At 40.3% G+C, this 15,892-nt stretch overlaps 1 non-coding gene across 1 annotated transcript; it reads left to right on the forward strand.

Moving 5' to 3' along the window:
• Positions 1-15,393: 15,393 nt before the first annotated feature.
• Positions 15,394-15,551, forward strand: LOC132537103 (U1 spliceosomal RNA). The gene has a single exon (XR_009548590.1). It is a non-coding gene; the product is annotated as a U1 spliceosomal RNA (small nuclear RNA).
• Positions 15,552-15,892: the final 341 nt, after the last annotated feature.

The raw sequence follows: 15,892 nt of genomic DNA on the forward strand, positions 1-15,892 counted from the left end.
TCTTAACAACTTCTGGGTCAAAGAGGAAATCAAGGAAGAAATCAAAATGTTTCGAGAGTTCAATGAAAATGAAGACACAAGCTATCAAAATATTTGGGACACAGCTAAAGCAGTCCTAAGAGGGAAGTTCATAGCTATACAAGCACACATTAGGAAACAAGAAAAGGCACAAATAAACAGCCTGATTGAACATCTCAAAGACCTAGAAGAAGAACAACAAAGGAATCCTAAAGCAACCAGAAGGACAGAAATTACTAAAGTTAGGGCAGAAATAAATAACATTGAGAATAGGAAAACCATACAAAATATCAATGAAAGTAAATGTTGGTTCTTCGAAAGAGTAAACAAAATCGACAAACCTTTAGCCAGACTCACAAAACAAAAAAGGGAGAAGACCCAAATAAATCGGATAGTAAATGAAAGAGGAGAAATCACAACAGACACTGCAGAAATTCAACATATCATGCGAGGCTTCTATGAACAACTATATGCCACCAAGCTAGAGAACCTGGAAGAAATGAATGATTTCCTAGATACCTACCAACTTCCAAAACTAAGTAAAGAGGAAGTGGATAACATGAACAGGCCCATCACAGCTAATGAAATTGAAACAGTTATCAAAAATATTCCCCAAAATAAAAGTCCTGGACCAGAAGGTTTTACAAATGAATTTTACAAAACTTTCAAAGAAGAACTAATACCTCTACTTTTAAAAGTCTTCCAGAAGATTGAAGACACTGGAATACTCCCTACCAGCTTCTATGAAGCCAACATCACCCTGATACCAAAAGCAGACAAGGACACAACAAGAAAAGAAAACTACAGACCAATATCTCTGATGAACATAGATGTGAAAATATTGAACAAAATTCTAGCCAACCGGATACAGCAATATATCAAAAAGATTGTTCATCATGACCAAGTGGGGTTTATCCCAGGCATGCAAGGTTGGTTTAATATACGTAAATCAATCAATGTGATCCACCACATCAACAAAAGCAAGACCAAAAACCACATGGTCATATCAATAGATGCAGAGAAAGCCTTTGACAAAATACAACATCCCTTTATGATTAAAACACTACAAAAAATGGGAATAGATGGAAAATTCCTGAAGATAGTGGAGTCTATATATAGCAAACCTACAGCCAACATCATACTCAATGGTGAAAAACTGGAAGCATTTCCACTCAGATCAGGTACTAGACAGGGCTGCCCACTATCACCATTACTATTCAACATAGTGTTGGAAGTTCTTGCCATAGCAATCAGGCAGGAGCAAGGAATTAAAGGAATACAGATTGGAAGAGAAGAAGTCAAACTCTCCTTATTTGCAGATGACATGATAGTATACATGGAAAAACCTAAGGAATCCAGCAAGAAGCTTTTGGAAATCATCAGGCAATACAGTAATGTGTCAGGCTATAAAATTAACATTCAAAAGTCAGTGGCATTCCTCTATGCAAACACTAAGTTAGAAGAAATTGAAATCCAGAAATCAGTTCCTTTTTCTATAGCAACAAAAACAATAAAATATCTAGGAGTAAACCTAACCAAAGAAGTGAAAGACATGTATACTGAAAATTATGAGTCACTACTCAAAGAAATTGAAAAAGACACAAAGAAGTGGAAAGATATTCCATGTTCATGGGTTGGAAGAATTAACATCATCAAAATGAATATACTACCCAGAGCCATCTACAAATTTAATGCTATCCCCATCAAGATCCCAAGCACATTTTTTAGGAGAATAGAAAAAATGCTACAAATGTTTATCTGGAACCAGAAAAGACCTAGAATTGCCAAAACAATCTTGAGAAAAAAGAACAGAACCGGAGGCATCACACTCCCAGATCTCAAACTGTATTATAGGGCCATTGTCATCAAAACTGCTTGGTACTGGAACATGAACAGACACACTGACCAGTGGAATAGAATTGAGAGCCCAGAAATGAGGCCCCACACGTATGGACATCTAATCTTTGACAAAGGGGTTCAGACTATTACATGGGGAAAGCAGAGTCTCTTCAACAAATGGTGTTGGAAACAATGGGTTGAAACATGCAGAAGAATGAAGCTGAATCACTGTATTTCACCAAATACAAAAGTAAATTCCAAGTGGATCAAGGACTTGGATGTTAGACCAGAAACTATCAGATACTTAGAGGAAAATATTGGCAGAACTTTTTTCCGCATAAATTTTAAAGACATTTTCAATGAAACAAATCCAATTACAAGGAAGACTAAGGCAAGTATAAACCTATGGGACTACATCAAATTAAAAAGCTTCTTCACAGCAAAAGAAACCACTACCCAAACCAAGAGACCCCTCACAGAATGGGAGAAGATCTTTACACGCCATACATCAGGTAAGAGTTTAATAACCAACATATATAAAGAGCTTGCCAGACTCAACAACAAGACAACAAATAACCCCATCCAAAAATGGGGGGAGGACTTGGACAGAATATTCACCACAGAAGAGATCCAAAAGGCCGAGAAACACATGAAAAAATGCTCCAAGTCTCTAATTGTCAGAGAAATGCAAATCAAGACAACAATGAGATATCACTTCACTCCTGTGAGAATGTCACACATCAGAAAAGGTAACAGCAGCAAATGCTGGAGAGGGTGTGGGGTCAAAGGAACCCTCCTGCACTGCTGGTGGGAATGTCAATTGGTCCAACCTCTGTGGAGAACAGTCTGGAGAACTCTCAGAAGGCTAAAAATGGACCTAACCTATGACCCTGCAATTCCCCTCCTGTGGATATATCCTAAGGAACCCAACACATCCATCCAAAAAGATCTGTGTACACATATGTTCTTGGCAGCACAATTTGTAATAGCCAAAACCTGGAAGCAACCCAGGTGTCCAACAACAGATGAGTGGCTGAGCAAGTTGTGGTATATATACACAATGGAATACTACTCAGCTGTAAAAAATGGTGACTTCACCGTTTTCAGCCGGTCTTGGATGGACCTTGAAAAAATCATGTTGAGTGAAATAAGTCAGAAACAGAAGGATGAATATGGGATGATCTCACTCTCAGGCCGAAGTTGAAAAACAAGATTAGAAAAGAAAACACAAGTCGAACCTGAAATGGAATTGGAGTATTACACCAAAGTAAAAGACTCTGGGGTGGGTGGGTGGGTGGGGAGAATACAGGTCCATGAAAAATGATGAATGAAATAGTGGGGGTTGTATTGCTAAATGGGAATCTGGGGAACGTTATAAATGTAAAAAAAAAAAAAAAAAAAAAAAGAAGTAGAAACGCAAAGCAGAAAATGACTGAGTTTGGAGTATGGCACCAAAGTAAGAAAGCAGAAGTATACTAGAGTTTGCAGTGAGTACCTCCCTAATACTTCCTCTCCACTTTTCCAAGCTTTGGGTCCATGATTGCTCAACAATTTGTTTGGCTTTGTATGTTAACTCTCTTTTCAGTCACCAGGTTCCAGGTGTCATCAGGATGCCGGCCAGACTTCCCTGGATTGAAGACACCACCAATGTGTCCTGGAGCTCAGCTTCCCCAGAGACCCATCCTACTAGGGAAAGAGAGAGGCAGACTGGAGTATGGACCGACCAGTCAACGCCCATGTTCAGCGAGGAAGCAATTACAGAAGCCAGACCTTCTACCTTCTGCAACCCTCAATGACCCTGGGTCCATGCTCCCAGAGGGATAGAGAATGGGAAAGCTATCGGGGGAGGGGGTGGGATATGGAGATTGGGCGGTGGGAATTGTGTGGAGTTGTACCCCTCCTACCCTATGGTTTTGTTAATTAATCCTTTCTTAAATAAAAAAAAAAAGTAGAAACGAAAAGCAGAAATTGACTGAGTTTGGAGTATGGCACCAAAGTAAGAAAGCAGAAGTATACTAGAGTTTGCAGTGAGTACCCTCCCTAACACTTCCTCTCCACTATTCCAAGCTTTGGGTCCATGATTGCTCAACAATTTGTTTGGCTTTGTATGTTAACTCTCTTTTCAGTCACCAGGTTCCAGATGCCATCAGGATGCTAGCCAGGCTTCCCTGGATTGAAGACCCCACCAATATGTCCTGGAGCTCAGCTTCCCCAGAGACCCACCGTACTAGGGAAAGAGAGAGGCAGACTGGGAGTATGGACCGACCAGTCAACGCCCATGTTCAGTGGGGAAGCAATTACAGAAGCCAGACCTTCTACCTTCTGCAACCCTCAATGACCCTGGGTCCATGCTCCCAGAGGGATAGAGAATGGGAAAGCAATCAGGGGAGGGGGTGGGATACGGAGATTGGGTGGTGGGAATTGTGTGGAGTTGTACCCCTCCTACCCTATGGTTTTGTTAATTAATCCTTTCTTAAATAAAAAAAATTTAAAAAAAAATAGTGGTCTAAAAAAAAAAAAAGAATATGCCTCCCCCTCACACAGTTCTTGCCTCCAAGAAATCAACCGCCTTGCAAGATTGGCTAAATACATGAATGTAAAACCCCTGCTAGAAAAGAAAAATATTTATGGACCTGTGTATTTCAAGTCCTCATGGCTCAAGAGGTCAATTATACATTGAGAAACCGAAAGCAGAAGAAAACAGAGCAAAATCCTCAATTTCTCTCCAATCTTCCATCTTACAGGCAAACTACAGATCATTTAAGCTTTTTTTTTTTTTCAGTGATTATATTTCTCTAAGCTCTGCAGTCTGTGTTGCTAAAATGCTTAAATAAGGCTTACAAGAAGTGGGGTGGTTCAGTGGACCCAGTGCAACATGAGGACCCAGGTTACATCCCTGCTATGCAGAGTACAGTGCTCTGGTCCTTCTCCTCCTCATAAAACAGAAAGAAAGAAATCTTAGGGAGGGGAGGGAGACCTCATAGTTAAGCACTATGTCTTGCACACAATAGACTTTTGAAAGTGCTTAAGTATGCTGAATTAAACACCAAGTTCATTTGAATTAAATGCTGAGTTAAACACCAGTGGAGTTTAAGCATTGGCAAAATCTTCCTCATGGTCTCTACAGACCAAATTTTCTTTTATACTACTGGGAGGGGCTTTTATATATGTATTCATGCATTCAATATTTGTATTGCCAGAACTAGCTTTTCTTTAAGAAAATAAAACAAAACAACACTGTGACTATAAATTATTAGGTAAGCAAATGCTGAAATCCTACTTTTCCTACCCACTTTAAAATACATGAAAATATTTAATAAAATCATACTTATATACACATCCCTGACTGGAAGATAGGCACCTAGCTACTTTCCACACATCTTCATCCCTGGAGTTTAGAACACCCCAGCACATATTAGACCTTCAATAAATACCTGACGATTAAATTCAATGAAATGTTTATCTGCAAGTTACTCAAACAACCTTAGGAAAGTATATGTTTACAAGTTTCTGCTCAGACAGACTTCAGGTCTTCAGGGTTCTGAGGCAGAAGGAAAAAGGGGGGGTGCATGAGGGCACTCCTAGTAGACTGCACACTTAGCATGTACAAGGACTAGGGTTCAAGTCCCCAGTTCTCACCTACAGAAGGGGAAGTTTCACCAGAGGCAAAGCCGGGATGCAGGTATCTGTCTTTCCCATATCCCCCTTTTATCTCAATTTCCATCTTTTTATTAAAAAATTAAAATTAAATTAAAAAAAGGACTGACAGAAGCAGTAAGTAGCTTTGTCATGCAGGCACTGAGCTCCAAAGATAACGCTGGTGTTAATTAAAAAAATTAAATAATTAAATTTTTTATAATCAAAATGTTGTGGCCCAGGAGGGGGCTCAGTAATAAAGAACAAGCAATTCTAGAAGTTTTTCTTTTTTTTTTTTTTAACCTTTTTAGATTTTCCTATCTAGAGTTTATTGATTTGATAAACGAGAAATGAAAACTTGTCTTCACAGCGTAGATTGTAAAATAAGTTTTAGAAAAAGAGGAAATTGTGGGTCTAGTTTTATATGGAATTTGGCCAGTTTATAAAGAAGAGAGTAGAGCATGTTCAGTAGAGGAACAGACAATGAGTGATGAGACAATGAACATACAAACAATGGCAAAACATCATCAAGGGCATGTACTATAGATCTGGGAAGAGTCTACTGTGTAGCCTCCATCACCCAGCCCTGCCTAGCTCATTATCTGGGGTCCATGCCAGCAAATTTCTGTCTGGGTTCAGCCAAATCCCAGAGTATGTAAGGAGTAAAACTGCTCCCTGGGAGGGCTTGCCACACCCTCCAAACCAGAAGCCTCAGACCATACTTTTTTTTTTCTTTTTTTTTTTAGCCTCCAAGCCAATTTAACTTCTCAGGAAGAGAAGAGGTGCAAGGCTACAAATTATTTTGACACACTTTAAAGCTAAGTTTGCACTCCCTCTACTCTACACCAGATTCTTGTTATTTTCCATGTACTTATGCTGTATCTCAAATTTGAATACTTTTTTAAGAGGTATTTCTTCTTTACTTTATTTTATTTTATTTTATTTATTCCCTTTTGTTGCCCTTGTTGTTTTATTGTTGTAGTTATTATTGTTGTTGTCGTCGTTGTTGGATAGGACAGAGAGAAATGGAGACAGGAGGGGACGACAGAGAGGAGGAGAGAAAGATAGACACCTGCAGACCTGCTTCACTGCCTGTGAAGCGACTCCCCTGCAGGTGGGGAGCCGGGGCTCGAACCGGGATCCTTATGCTGGTCCTTGTGCTTTGCGCCACCTGTGCTTACCCCGCTGCGCTACAGCCCGACTCTCAAATTTGAATACTTTTTAAAATTTCAACAAAGGTATCTTGGAATTGTCACTCTGTGAAGTTTTTTATGTAAGCAAAATTGTTTACTTGATGGTTTAATTGAATCAAAAAGACAACCAACATAAGGATCCCGGTTCGAGCCCCCTGACTCCCCACCTGCAGAGGAGTCACTTCACAGGTGGTGAAGCAGGTCTGCAGGTCTGCAGGTGTCTCTCTTTCTCTTCCCCTCTCTGTTTCCCCTCCTCTCTCCATTTCTCTCTGTCCTTTCTAACAATGGCGACATCAATAACAACAACAATAACTACAACAATAAAGCAAGGGCAACAAAAGGGAATAAATAAATATTTTTTAAAAAAGACAATCAAATGATCTGCTTGCTTTTTTTTCTTCAAAAAAAAAGGACCTAAAATAAACTTTAGATTCTAAAATCTGCAAAACGCAAATGTGAAAAAGTTAAAAATAAGATCTCTTGCTGGGAGTAAGAATCAACCTGCCAATGACCATCTTCAGTAGGCAAGCAATTACAGAAGCCAGACCTTGTACCTTCTGCAACCCACAATGACCCTGGGTCCATGCTCCCAGAGGGATAGAGAATAGGAAAGCTATCAGGGGAGGGGATGGGATACGAAGTTCTGGTGATAAGAATTGTGTGGAGTTGTACCCCTCTTATCCTATGGTTTTTGTCAGTGTTTCCTTTTTATAAATAATTTTTTTTAGCACTTAAAATGTGATTGCTTCTTTCTTTTTTTTTATTTTTTATTTAAGAAAGGATTAATGAACAAAACCATAGGGTAGGAGGGGTACAACTCCACACAATTCCCACCACCCAATCTCCATTTCCCACCCCCTCCCCTGATAGCTTTCCCATTCTCTATCCCTCTGGGAGCATGGACCCAGGGTCATTGTGGGTTGCAGAAGGTACAAGGTCTGGCTTCTGTAATTGCTTCCCCGCTGAACATGGGCATTGACTGGTCAGTCCATACTCCCAGTCTGCCTCTCTCTTTCCCTAGTAGGGTGGGTCTCTGGGGAAGCGGAGCTCCAGGACACATTGGTGGGGTCTTCAGTCTAGGGAAACCTGGCCGGCATCCTGATGACATCTGGAACCTGGTGACTGAAAAGAGAGTTAACATACGAAGCCAAACAAATTGTTGAGAAATCATGGACCCAAAGCTTGGAATAGTGGAGAGGAAATGTTAGGGGGGTACTCACTGCAAACTCTAGTGCACTTCTGCTTTCAGGCATATATTTTGCAGTAGTTTACGGATACATATACATATGTGTGAACATATGCTCTCTCTCACAGAAACTGGTGTATATCTAGGTTTTGGGACTTTGTTAGAAAGTGAACCACCTGAGATGAAATTAGAGTATACTATGAAAGGAAAGGTCTCACCCGAGTAATGAAGTTGAAGGGTTGTCATTCCACACGTGAAGTCTCTGGACACAGTCTGAAGTGAAGCATGTTGAGGTGGCAATCGTTGTGTTGGTTAGGTTGTGATCGGCAGATGCAATATTATTTGGTATGGATTGGGAGAGGCATGCGGAAAAGTGGGCCCTATCCAAGGGTTCCAGGACTGGGGGAAGTAGAGGCTCTGTAGTGGAGATGTGAGGTTCCTGCTGTCTTAGGGTTCAAAAAGACAATTGATAGTTAATGTTATCATCACATTATTTGGTAATTGGGTTAACTTTGAAAAGTCCTTTTGTTAGGGTTTGCTGTACAGTACCCAGTATCTTGTATATAGCTGTGCTTTTGGTTGCTTCTGATCTACTTGGTCTAGACTTTTGAGAGAGTCTGCATAAAATTACACAGCCTATATATTGAAAAGATTCAGTTTGTGTTTTGAAAAACTTCGAGACATACAAAAATAGACACACAGACCAGTGGAACAGAATTGAAAGCCCAGAAATAAATCCCCACACCTATGGACATCTAATCTTTGATAAGGGGGCCCAAAGTATTAAATGGAAAAAGGAGACTCTCTTTAATAAATGGTGCTGGCAAAACTGGGTTGTAACATGCAGAAGAATGAAATTGAATCACTTTATATCACCAGAAACAAAAATCAACTCCAAATGGATCAAAGACCTAGATGTCAGACCAGAAACAATCAAATACTTAGAGGAAAACATTGGTAAAACAGTTTCCCACCTACACCTCAAGGACATCTTTGATGAACCAAACCCAATTGCAAGGAAGACTAAAGCAGAAACAAACCAATGGGACTACATCAAATTGAAAAGCTTCTGCACATCCAAAGAAACTATTAAACAAACAAAGAGACCCCTCAAAGAATGGGAGAAGATCTTCACATCCCAGACATCAGACAAGAAACTAATCACCAAAATATATAAAGAGCTCAGCAAACTTAGCACCAAAAAAGCAAATGACCCCATCCAAAAATGGGCAGAGGAAATGAACAAAACATTCACTATAGAGGAGATCCAAAAGGCTAACATATGAAAACATATGAAAAACTGCTCTAGGTCACTGATTGTCAGAGAAATGCAAATTAAGACAACACTAAGATACCACCTCACTCCTGTAAGAATGGCATACATCAAAAAGGACAGCAGCAACAAATGCTGGAGAGGATGTGGGGACAGAGGAACCCTTTTACATTGCTGGTGGGAATGTAAATTGGTCCAGCCTCTGTGGAGAGCAGTCTGGAAAACTCTCAGAAGGCTAGACATGGACCTTCCATATGATCCAGTAATTCCTCTCCTGGGGTTATACCCCAAGGACTCCATAACACCCAACCAAAAAGAGGTATGTACTCCTATGTTCATAGCAGCACAATTCATAATAGCTAAAACCTGGAAGCAACCCAGGTGCCCAACAACAGATGAGTGGCTGAGAAAGCTGTGGTATTTATACACAATGGAATACTATGCAGCTATCAAGAACAATGAACCCACCTTCTCTGACCCATCTTGGACAGAGCTAGAAGGAATTATGTTAAGTGAGCTAAGTCAGAAAGATAAAGATGAGTATGGGATGACCCACTCATCAACAGAAGTTGAGTAAGAAGATCCGAAAGGGAAACTAAAAGCAGGACCTGACCAAATTGTAAGTATGGCACCAAAGTAAAAGCCCTGTGGTGAGGGGTAGAAATGCAACTTCCTGGGCCAGTGGGGGGTGGGAGTGGGTGGGTGGGATGGGTCACTGTCTTTTGGTGGTGGGAATGGTGTTTATGTACACTCCTAGTAAAATGTAGTCATATAAATCACTAGTTAATTAATATGAGAGGGGGAAAATTAATTGTATGTCTCGAAGTTTTTTAAAACACAGACTGAATCTTTTTAATATACAGGCTGTGTATTTGATATGCAGACTCTCTCAAAAGTCTAGACCAAGTAGATCAGAAGCAACCAAAAGCACAGATATATACAAGATACTGGGTACTGTACAGCAAACCCTAACAAAAGGACTTTTCAAAGTTAACCCAATTACCAAATAATGTGATGATAACATTAACTATCAATTGTCTTTTTGAACCCTAAGACAGCAGGAACCTCACATCTCCACTATAGAGCCTCTACTTCCCCCAGTCCTGGAACCCTTGGATAGGGCCCACTTTTCCGCATGCCTCTCCCAATCCATACCAAATAATATTGCATCTGCCGATCACAACCTAACCAACACAACGATTGCCACCTCAACATGCTTCACTTCAGACTGTGTCCAGAGACTTCACGTGTGGAATGACAACCCTTCAACTTCATTACTCGGGTGAGACCTTTCCTTTCATAGTATACTCTAATTTCATCTCAGGTGGTTCACTTTCTAACAAAGTCCCAAAACCTAGATATACACCAGTTTCTGTGAGAGAGAGCATATGTTCACACATATGTATATGTATCCGTAAACTACTGCAAAATATATGCCTGAAAGCAGAAGTGCACTAGAGTTTGCAGTGAGTACCCCCCTAACATTTCCTCTCCACTATTCCAAGCTTTGGGTCCATGATTTCTCAACAATTTGTTTGGCTTCGTATGTTAACTCTCTTTTCAGTCACCAGGTTCCAGATGTCATCAGGATGCCGGCCAGGTTTCCCTAGACTGAAGACCCCACCAATGTGTCCTGGAGCTCCGCTTCCCCAGAGACCCACCCTACTAGGGAAAGAGAGAGGCAGACTGGGAGTATGGACTGACCAGTCAATGCCCATGTTCAGCGGGGAAGCAATTACAGAAGCCAGACCTTGTACCTTCTGCAACCCACAATGACCCTGGGTCCATGCTCCCAGAGGGATAGAGAATGGGAAAGCTATCAGGGGAGGGGGTGGGAAATGGAGATTGGGTGGTGGGAATTGTGTGGAGTTGTACCCCTCCTACCCTATGGTTTTGTTAATTAATCCTTTCTTAAATAAAAAATTAAAATTAAAAAAAATTAATTAAAATTAATTTTTAAAAAAACTCTCTTACTTAATGGCCTCTATCTTACAATTGCTTCTTCACATTTTATACTCCTCAATTTCCCTGCATCCCTGTCTTGAGCAAGGAAATATAGCAAGGACTCACTCAGAGAGCGCGTCGGGGTTAAGCAATAATTCTTTACTTATTTTAGATGCCAGAAAAGGGTCACACAATTCACACAACACACAGTCAGCCAGATACATCTCCTTATTGAATAGCTGTCCACAGGTAAGGCTCACTATATAGTCCCCAACCGTTGTGTTGCCGTACTGGAGGTCCTTCGTCTGCTGGCGCGACCAGAGGAGTGAGAGTTTCTGGAAGCTGAGGAAGCAGTTACTTAGCCTAACCACCTGTGCTTAAGTCTTTAGCAGCACCGTCAGCATCCCGGTCAGTAACCGTGAAGGTGCTTCATCCAGCTGGTTTCTGAGCCTTTACTTATACTTAGCTTGCCTCTGGTTTCAAAGTTACATCTCCATTGGCCAATCTCCATTGGTTCGGGTTGGTGTCTTATCCTATGTATACATATGTCTCTGTCTTTATCACACTATGCAGGCACACTATGGTTACCATAGTTCCTAGAGTTACATGTTCACTACAATCTCTCTTTCTTTCTCTGGTCTATCCTTTCTTGCTGACTGACCAGCACAATTGCTTCTTGAAATCACACTTCTCTTTGAATAAGGAAAAGTCCTTATAGCTGATTTTAAGCACTTATCTCTTGCTCTTAGTTGTGAGCTATTGTCAAAAATGTTAAAAAGCTTAGAGAGGATAAAGAAAATTTTGCAGAAAGGAAAAAAAAAAAACTTGATATGATTCTTCCAACCTGGAGAATTCCAACTTTTCTCTTTAATGATAGGATCGCTAATTTTACTGAAATAATTATTAGAATATTACTGAAGAACTTTGTGAAGCCCTGCCAGACTCAGACACTTCATTAAACATAATACTCCAATAGTCAGAAACAATAGAAAAAAATGAAATTCAAAAACTCCAATTAGCAAAATTCCTTGATATTCTTGGACTTCCATGGCCAAAGGTACTGCCATTGGCTTTAGTGATTACTACTTTTAGGGTTTAGCTCTCCCATGTCCCAGTTGTAGGCTGCTCCTACAAGTCTATAAATATCAATATAACTTCTTTTTTTTTAGATTTTTTATATTTATTTATTAAGTAGAGACAGCCAGAAATTGAGAGGGGAAAGGGGATGATAGGAAGGAAGGTAGACAGAGCGACAGCTGCAGCCCTGCTTCACCACTTGCAAAGCTTTCCCCTTGCAAATGAGGACCGGGGGCTTGAACCTAGGTCCTTGAGCACTATGACAGGTGCACCACCACCTGACCCCTCAATATAACTTCTAAACCTAAATTCACCCTTTACAAACAGATAGGGTCAATTTTTTTTCCCAAAAGATTCATGTAATACAGTCAACGTTAATATCAAGAGCAGTCTTTCTTCAACACTGCCTTAAATAATTCTGGCATAAATTTAAATCCTTTGAAACAGACATCAAAGAAATGACAGTCTTGCACCATGATAGAAAGAACCCTCAAAGGGGCAGGAGGTGGTGCACCTGGTTAAGCGCACACATTGTAGTGCGCAAGGTTGCAGGTTCAAACCCCTGGTCCCCACCTGCGGGGGAAAGCTTCACAAGTGGTTGAGGAAGGCTGCAGGTGTCTCTCTATCTCTGTCTTCCCTTTCCCTCTCAATTCCTCTCTGTCTCTATCCAATAATAAATAAATAAAGACATTTAAAGAAAGAAAGAACCCCCAAAAAAAGAAAGAAAGAAAGAAAGAACCCTCAAGCACTAATAACAGGGGTCAGTGGGTAGCACACCGAGTAGCACACCAGTTTTCACATGCAAGGGCCCAGTCTCAAGCTTTTAGTACCCATCTATGGAGGAAGCACCACAAGCAGTGAAGCAGTGTTGTAGGCATCTATCTTTCTCTTTATCTACCTCTCCACTCTCAATTTCTCTCTGTCCTATCAAATATAAGGAAGAAAATGACCATCAGGAGCAGTGGGTTTGTTATGCACGATCCTAGCTCCAACAATAACTCCGGTGGCAATGAAAAAATAAATAAATAAAAATTTCTGATAACAACTAGCGCAATAGTGAAAGTATAGAGGGTTGATCTTGGATTCATGTGTCTGGTCTCCCAAAGACCTTAATTCCAGAAATCTATGAATATGTTACCTTACATGACCAAAAGACTTTGCAGAGAGAGTTAAATTTGAGAACCTTGATATAGGGAGGTTATCCTGATTTTCCAAATGAAACTAATGTACTCATGAATATTCTTATAAGAAAGAGACAAGAGGGTCAAGGGGAGCAGGAATGATGTGAGAACAGGAGGAGGGAGAGATCCTAAAATGCTAGGTCACTGACTTTAAAATTGAGGATGAGGTCATAGGACAATGGTAGCCTCAGAAGTTAGAAAGGGGAAGCAAATAGATTCTCTCCTAGAACTCCAAATGAAATGCATCCTGTGAACTCATTTTAGATTTCTGAGCTCCAGAACTGTAAGAAAATTAATGTTGGGCAGGGGTAGACAGCATAATAGTAAATAGACTCTCATGCCTAAGGCTCCAAAGTCCCAGGTTCAATCCCCTGAACTACCATAAGCCAGAGCTGAGCAGTGCTCTGGTATAGGAAGAAAGAAAAAGAAAGAAAGAAAGAAAGAAAGAAAGAAAGAAAGAAAGAAAGAAAGAAAGAAAGAAAGAAAATAAAGAAGGAAAATAAAGAAGGAAAGGAAGGAAGGAAGGAAGGAAGGAAGGAAGGAAGGAAGGGAGAGAAGGAAAGAAAATTAATGTTTGTTGTTTTAAATTATATATTTATGGGATGTGTTACGGTGGCAATAGGAAATTAATTTTGTCTCTCAATTAAAGAAGCATAAACTAGAGTTGGAGAAATAGCATAATGGTTGTATAAAGTCTTTCATGCCTCAAGCCCCTGGTTCCCACCTGCAAAGGGAAAGCTTCACAAGCAGTGAAACAGGGCTGCAGGTGTCTCTCTGTTTTTCTCCTTATCACCCACTTCCCTCTAGATTTCTGTCTGTCTCTATCTAATAAATAAATAAATACAATAAAAAAAAAATAAGTCTTTCATGCCTGAGTCCCAAGTTCACTCTCCAGATTCACCTTCAGCCAGAGCTAAGCAATACTCTGGTAAAATAAAATAAAGCAGAAGCTGAAAAAGAAACAAACTATCTTAAATCTCTGGAAGAGTATCCCTAATGGAGACATTGAGTTGAAAACCCTTAGAAGCCAGCCACTCTTTGGGAAGAGGCAGCATCAATCCAAGAGCTTTGAACAATGAAGATGACTGTAGGTCATGCAATAAGACCACAGATAGTCCCTCTTAATCTGACTTGGTGTTTTCTGTTACTAATTTAAGGCTACTTTAATTATTGAATGCATTAGGCCCCTAGTCATAATATTGTTTGTGTTTCTTTGCATATTTAGTCCTTCCTTGATCTGAATCCACTGCCTGGCAATAGTTTGCTAAAGAACTGAATGCAGCCTACGACCAGGATGACTGTTAGATTTGTACACCTTTTTATTTAGAAACCGCCCACTTCCCCCTCTGCTCTATATTCTTGTAATAAATCATTCTGGATTCCTGAGTAACTGAGTTCATCAGGTGATTTTTTAGGTAGTAAACTCTAAAATAGGGCAGGCATGCAAAAATCTAAAATCGCTGTCACCTAAAAAAGTAAACTCCTATTCCTATCAAGACGATACTTAGGGACATTTTGTTGCAACTATTTTTATAACAATTCTGTCACTGAAATAGAACCCTCCACCCAAAAAAATGGCTAAATTATATTTGGAAGTAGAACACATTTTACTTTGCTTTAGAACAATGATACTCTGCTGGGGACAATTTTTGCCAATGTGAGGTATTTAACAATGCTTTGAGACTTTTTTGTTTATCACTACTGGGAGCTGGGAGTATGGTACAGGGATAGTACCAGATGTAGTCAGTAGAGGACAGAAATGCCACCAAATGTCTTACAATCACAGGCAAGGTCCTAATAGCTACTAATCACAACTAAGGTAATGTAGTGCAATTCTGACTTTGGCTTCCAGATTTAATACAGACTTATAGATTAGGGGCAGAGTGCTTCACAAACCTATCCTCAACACCAGGCACATACAAGTCTCATAGTTTCCCCAGGCCACTTGCACTTCTAACTGGCTATAAATTTGAGTTCTCCCTCAACTCAGTCTGGTTTAACGATTTACTAGAGCAACTCAGATAATCCACTGGAAGTGCTATATTTATACTTGCCTGGTAGGGAGGATGCCATAATCCTGAAGGTATCTTTTTATGGGCAAGGCTTATCCATTGCACTACAGATATGCTAATTCATGCAGTTTCCCTCATTGCTGGAAACTGCATAATTTGTGGTAGTGAGGACTATGTTCTTACTCTCTCAATGGAAAAAAAAAAAAAAAAAGGAGAGGAAGGAGGAAGGAAGGAAGGAAGGAAGGAAGGGAGGGAGGGAGGGAGGGAGGGAGGGAGGAGAAGAGAGGGAGGGAGGGAGGGAAAGAATGATATATTTAGGATTCTTTATATCATGCAGGATATTCAATGGGCCAGGCAATGGTGCACCTGGTTGAATGCACACATTATCATGCTCAAGGATCCAGATGCAAACTCTCAGTCCCTGGCTGCAGTGGAGAAGCTTCACAAGTGGTGAAGCAGTGCTATAGGCTTCTCTCCCTCTGTATCTCCTCCTTTCCTCTCAATTTATCTCTGACAATTTCTCTCTCAAAGAA

This window comes from Erinaceus europaeus, chromosome 2, assembly GCF_950295315.1.
Source record: "Erinaceus europaeus chromosome 2, mEriEur2.1, whole genome shotgun sequence".
NCBI classification, from domain to species: Eukaryota; Metazoa; Chordata; class Mammalia; order Eulipotyphla; family Erinaceidae; genus Erinaceus; species Erinaceus europaeus.